Raw genomic sequence first — 7034 nt, 5'->3', positions numbered from 1 at the left:
GAGCAATTTGGGGTTTGCTGTCCGTCCAGCCCTCTGCACATGCTCAGAAAACCAAACATTGCATATTTTTTTATCATAACTCTGGTTTTACGTGGCCTATCAACACAATTTAAAAACTGGTATAAAGTCCAGTTTTTCCGTTACTTCTTCCGTCTGTCCTGCTCACATCTCCAAAGGTTGTACACTTAATGTGGCTTCACTCCACATCAGCCACGCCGCTTTGCCAGCTAAAACAGCGGTGTTGGCACATATTTACTTTAATTTCAATTCAGGTTAAAAAAATTTTGTGTGCGCAACGCAGATTTTCTCTGCGCAGAGACCGTGCCAACAGTGCGCAGCTTAGAGTGAACATTGGTCTCCTCCATCGTTTAACCTTCCCTTTCACCCCTGTCTTCAAGAGCATCTGGCTGTGTCCCAATTAAGAGACTGCACGCTTGAAGTACGCGCACTACGCGTACTACGTACGGTGCGTACTATAAGTACGAGAAGTGCGGAAGTGAGAGGCTTGTGAAATGGGACGGTATACGCTTCGTCGCGCTGTTCAGGTTGCCTAGCAACCATGATAGTAACCGCGAGACACGTTACATACAGCTTTGTTTGACAGAAATGAAGGAGAAAAATGTTTTGTTGGTCATTCATTTTTGTCATGACATCACTTTGATTAGTTGAGTATCTGAGGCTGAGACCACGGGACCACATGATTGTTGGGCTTCATTTCTGTGCTGAACAGTCATTTAAGATTAGTTAGTAAATAACAATTAGTTAATGTTGTTCATGAGACTAAAGTCAACTCACTGTGGCAATGTAAATATAATATGTAAATATAATATGGCCAATATTATAGTATTGTCAGATTATTATGGTATATATCTCATAGTAATCTATCATAATAATCTGACAATACTATAATATTGGCCATATTATATTTACATTGTGTGTATATATATATATATATACAGTCTATCTGGGTCAGATATAAACCAGGTTTAGGTGGAGTTTCTATACAGCTGGGTGGGTGCTATGATGTTACTGATAGTGAACTTTATTTTATTCATAAGGTTAGTTAGTAGAGTTGCCAACCGTCCTGTAAAAAGACGGAATCGTCCCGCATTGAGAGAAAACATTACGTGTTTCGTATTGAACTGAAAAGGAGCACAGTTTGTCCTGTACTTCAGCTAGAATGGAAAAAGACACAAAGCTGGATTTATTCTGTCTTTACGCTGCACAGCTGCCTCTTCTCCTGTCATTCTGTCCCCCTCCCTCTCCTGTTGCTACTTCAATCATGAAACTGATCAGTGATCAGCTGATCGGCTTTTCTCTCTTGTTTGTTTATCACTCACTTTGCGCCAGAAAGAAGAAACCAGCGGATGTCACATTAAACAACAGCTGCACGTTTAAGCTTGATCAGCTGTTGTTAGAATTTATTTAATATTAATTTCTAGTATCAGCTGATGTTTGCTGGAGCCACAGCTGTAAAAGCTGCTGGTCATGATATGTTTGTATATGTGGCAAGAGGGAAACATGAAGATGAAACCAGGAGATGTCCTTACTGAATCATCAGAGTTGAACAGGTGATTGAGAAACAGGTTTACCTTTTAGGTGACATGAATGAGTTGAAGGGAAGTTATGAACTGTTTCTGAGAGACAAATAACACCAGGAACCTTTTTTAAGCTGACAGCTGGTAACTGTGGGGGGCCAGGTAGGGCATTAACAGGGAAAGGGGAGCACAAAGAAATATGTTCTTATTCTCATTTAAAATGTCATGCTTTTATTAATTATCTGAAGCTTACAACCAAAGTTGTTATCTGACGTAAAATGTATAGAAATCATACATATACCAACAAGACAGTGTACATCACTGTCACAACAGCGTCTGTTTTCATTCAAAGGCTTTATGGCTTTTCCTATAATACCTGGGGGGGGGGGGGGGCGATCTCTAGTCAAAATGCCCGGCTGATTTTTTTTGTCCCAGTCCAGCCCTGTTGACACCACGTATTTAAACTCATACATCTTCACTACCTTTGCTTCTTCAGTTTGGAGAATTTCATCTAATTTAAGATTGAATAAATTGATCACTCGATTAAATATTTTTTGTCAGTTTATATTTTTGTATATTATTATATTTTATAAATGTTCACAAAAACAATAAAAAATGTTTTATTTTATAGCTGATCTGAGAGATATGATGATCATTTAAATGTTCTGAAATCCCAAACAATCAATCAATAATCAGCTGCTTGTTTAATTATCATTATCAAAAAGGATTTTTGTTATAATTCTTCAGAATTATTTAAATGTGTTTTTCAATAAAAGATGTAATTTCTCATAAATATGAAAAAAGCAAAAATCTGAAAAATATTGAAAAACACTTAAATGTTAGATTAATATATTTATTTATAACCAAAGATAAGCTCCATTGGTTAAAATAAATAAATTAAACAGGATTTAGTTTCTTTTATGTCCAGCAAAAAGTCTCTGCTGGCCCTCTGACAGCAGAAATCAACCCCCGGCAGCTGGACGAGCTTTCCGTCTTCTTTTTTTTAATATAACATTTGAAAAATCTAAATAATTAAAACAGAAAAAAAATCACAAATATGAAAACTGTAAAGCAGCTGTTAGCTGGGATTTTATTCTGAAGGCCTGAGTCCTGCTCTCGGAAGTTAGAACGTGCTGCTGTATGCAGGCGCGACTCACCTGCTCTTCGCTCCCTGAGGAACACCGAGGCCCCGCCTTCCTGCACCGGAAACGCTCCAGATACATGACGTCACGTCATGGTTGAGAGGAGCCGAAAGAGGCTGGTACCATACAGGCATTAATAACGAACAGAAAAACTAAAAACAGATTGAACTCCTAGCATCTACGAGATTTTTGATTAAAAGGAAGAATTTTGCTTTCAAAGTCTGAAGGAATCTGAAACTAGCATCATCTGTAAAATCGAATTAGTTCCCATAAATTAGAAAAGTTAAGTCAAGCCAACTTAAGATAACCACGTTAGGACAACTTATTCACAAGTATTACAAGTACACAGTACTACGAATAACTCGATGTTTCTGAGTGAGCAATATTAATGTTTTCCCACTGACAAACATTTCATGTTCTACTAAATTTTTAGTTTTAAACAAAATCACATTATGTTTTATCAGCCTTGGACTTGAGAGATTTCTAATACAACACTTAATATAAACACTGTATGTGTGATTCAAAGATCATTTAAAAAAAGAGCCCAACTTTTATTTTCAAAAATCAAAAAAAGTAAATTAGCCGACATACTGTTCTGCTGAACAACACACACGTTGTTGTGTTATTTAATTATATTTTAAAAATATTGTCACTTTTAAACTGAATATTTATTTGTTAGACCATTTAAAACTTTAATCTTACAGTGAAACGAAGTCTCAGATTTAATTATTCTAAATTAAGTTTAGGCTTCTTGTAACTTTGTATTGTAGTTACAGTACTGATAAAATCGATATACAGTGGTCCCTCATTTATCGCGGGAGTTGCGTTCCAAAAATAACCCGCGATAGGTGAAATCCGCGAAATAGCCTTTATCTTTTAAAAACAATTATTATAGATGTTTTAAGGCTATAAACCCCCTCACTATATAGCTTATACACTTTTCTCAGATAGGCATGAACATTTTCACACTTTTCTCTCTTGTTTAAACACCCTCAAACTTCAAACCTTTGTAGAAAAATAAGTCCAGTCAGGGGCATTTATAGAATGAAACCAAAGGCACCCGCGGTTGCCTTTGATGGTGCAAAACGTCTCGTCGACATTGTTGTGTTTGTTGGGGAGAAAACTTACAAACATACAGTACAGCACTTCAGAGTCACACTGCCAGCGATTGAAGATTTATGTAAATTTGACAAGCTGAATGTATTCTGTACTGTACAGGAGACACGGCACGAGATTGATTGACAATGGTCTACAGTCAATCAGGATGCACAACACAGGCCTAGACAGGTAAGTGACGGAAGTGACGGACAAGGTAAGCGACTCATGTTGTAACTGACATCAGACGCCGGAGATTTTGGCGGAAAATTAAAGCAAATGGTAGTTTAGATTTGAACAAATTCATTTAAGCTTTAGTATTACCAAATACACTTATCAATTGTCTTATAACTAACAATATTTGTCTAAATAATCTCCAACACCCTGGAGAACAACGGGGAGAGTTTAGAGACTCTCCAAGATTATATTGATCAGTGCTTTCAGGATCTCGTGATGAAGAAGGCCCGGTGTGCAGCTTCCCCAGCCAAATCTGAGACGCCGTCGTCGAAAAGACAACGCCCGGCAGATTCCCCCGGCACAACATCGCCAGCCGGCAAAGATATTGCCGACATACTGGAGTCAATCGACAAGCGATTGTCCAGTTTCGATGCAAGGCTGTCCTTGGTGGAGATTCTTCACCGAGAATTTAAATGCTTGCGAGAATCCCTGGAGTACAGCCAGCAGCAGGTGGAAACGCTTGCTGCTGAAAATGCCACGCTAAGGGAGTCGGTGAAATTTCTCACAGAAAATGTCACCACCCATCTTGAGGAGTTTGCCCCCTCACATATACTAATGTGCCACAAACAGGACTTTAATATCACCAACCATTCCCATTTTATTACGGTGTATCCATATAAATGGCCCACCCTGTATAATGACACTCCCGAAACATCAGTTTCTGTTCTATGGGAAGCAGGGAAAGCTGTGATGAGAGGTAAAATAATTTCTTTCTCATCACATAAAAAGAAAACAAAAATATTCAGGAATTAGAAAAAAAACATCAAATCACTAGAAGAAGCCTACACGTCAGCCTCCCTCTTCCCGCTCCACCACAACCACCCACACATGCAGGGCTTTGGAGTAGGGGTATGTCACCAGGGTGCAGAGGAGGCAACCCCCCCCCGTCCCCTTCTGGCTGCCTCTGCCTCAATTTTATCCCACAACTTAGACATTCACATTACTCACACTCTCATTACACATACATATAGGATCTTGGGGGTGGGCATGCTACACGGAATCCAAATTACCATCAGGGTGTACACCTCACCCCTGGCGTCGTTGCCCACCTCTCAATTTTAAATACACGTAGACATTGAGGGCTAGCAGGAGGGGCTATGCGCTTACCTGCTGCTCTCTGGCAGGTAGCTCCATGCCCTCCTGGGTTTTAAATGCACCTTAGAACACACATGCATCAACACTACAATGAGCGGGTGGAGGGAGGTTTGGAGTCTTCTCTCACCCCCATTCTCTGCGGCCTGCTGGAGCGGGGGGGCTAGGAGGAGGAGTTGGCCGTCCGACTGGGGTCTGGAATGTGGGGCCTCCCTGCTGCTGCGGAGTCGGGGCGGTCTGCCTCCCCCCACCGCAGGGAAAAGGGTAACACCACCTGGGTCTGGGTGCAGTTCCCCCCTCCAGGGGCAAGGGTACCTAGACCTGGTTCGTAGAGTACGCTTGGGGAGTGTGATTGTGTGTACAGCGTCTCTTTATGTCTCCACGTTGGTTGAGTGTGGAGTAAGTGCATATGAGAGCATGAGGGTGGGAATGGATGTTTGTGTCTGTGTGTGCCTGTATGTCTGTGTCTATATGTCAGGTTGGATATCTGTCAGGGGTTAAGACATTTGTTCACAAGTAAGAGAAATAAGACACTGCAGACCGACTCAGAGAGTATTAAGACATGCGCATGGGTGTGTGCCTCTCAGCAAAATCACACACACTCAGCGCAGGCTGGTTGCTTTATTTATAAGGCAAAATGGGTTACATAGTACTTCCTCTTTTAACCGAAAGGGAAAAGGCCAGACATTACCTAAGCTTATCTGACCTCTGCACACAAACTAAGAATAAAAACATAGAAGTATATCACACTTATCTGACATCACACACACTGGGTTAAAGAATACATACTTGTATACTTGTCAAACATCTCAGACACTAAAGTAAGGAATGCATTATGTTCTCTTTAACAATAAACTTGGTTATGTGAAAATATATGAACACTCGATTATAAGGCACACTTGATTATACTTGATTTCATAAAAATCCTCTCACAATATCATACGCCACCTCTCTGGGGACATCTCAGGCCCTCCAAGGTTTGGAGGCCTATCTCCCCCTACCACCACTTCCCCTGCCAGTGGCGGACTCCCTCAGACATCGGTGCGTTGGTGGTTCTTTGTGTCCGGGGATGGGCGTCCAGGTACACACCGGCTCACTCCTTGGCGGCCGCTTATCGGGGCCTGGAGCCTGGGGCTCGCTCGGGCCACTTCGGAGGTGGGGTGCCCCCGGCCTCTCGGCCTGGGGCTCGGTCACTCAGGCACAGCTGGCTGCCGGCGGAGCTCACGGGTGCGTCACTCAGCAACCTGGCTTCTGCTCCGCGGCTGCTGAGTGAGCCCTCATCTGGGACTCTCCTCAGCTCTTTCTGGGACAGTGGCGCGGCTGCCCCTCTGTTGGTCTTCCTTGGTCTCTTGTGTTCTGGGGGCCTCTGGATGTCTGGAGTTTTGATCTCCTCCATACCTGCTTCATGCCCTGGAGGACGGGGCAGTGGCTCCCCACAGCCTCTAGCAGATCATTACATGAAGGAACCTTTTAAAAAAACAAGCGTGTCCATGCTCACAGGTGTACACACGGGTGATCACACACACAAACTACACCCTTTTTGGCTCCTACCTCACTGTATGCTGTCAATCTTACTTGCTGCACAATAATGTTTAATATTTAGTATTTACTGTCATATTCCCATTTATCATTGTGATGTTGTTTATTCTATTACTCTCGTTTTCTTCTGCTTGTTTTCTTTTTTCTTTCTCAACAGGTGATCCAGGTGATCGATATATGCATTTTTTCTTCCTCTGCTTATTCTGTTGGTTTTTGTTTTTTGCCCTTCTCCCCCGTCCCTCTTCTCAGCTGTTTTTCTTTCCCTCTTTCTTTCTCCCCTTCTTTCCCCCAGTCAAATCTGTCCCGTATTCAGCAAGTGAAAATAAAATAAACAATAAAAGGTGAATCAAATGGACCATTACAGCAAGGCAGGGATGGTCAATTTGGTAAA

Source organism: Copadichromis virginalis, linkage group LG15, assembly GCF_057382275.1.
Source record: "Copadichromis virginalis isolate Kocher_CV1m ecotype Utaka linkage group LG15, C_Virginalis_male_GT1.1, whole genome shotgun sequence".
Lineage (NCBI taxonomy): Eukaryota > Metazoa > Chordata > Actinopteri > Cichliformes > Cichlidae > Copadichromis > Copadichromis virginalis.
Note: the sequence above shows the minus strand (reverse complement) of the source record.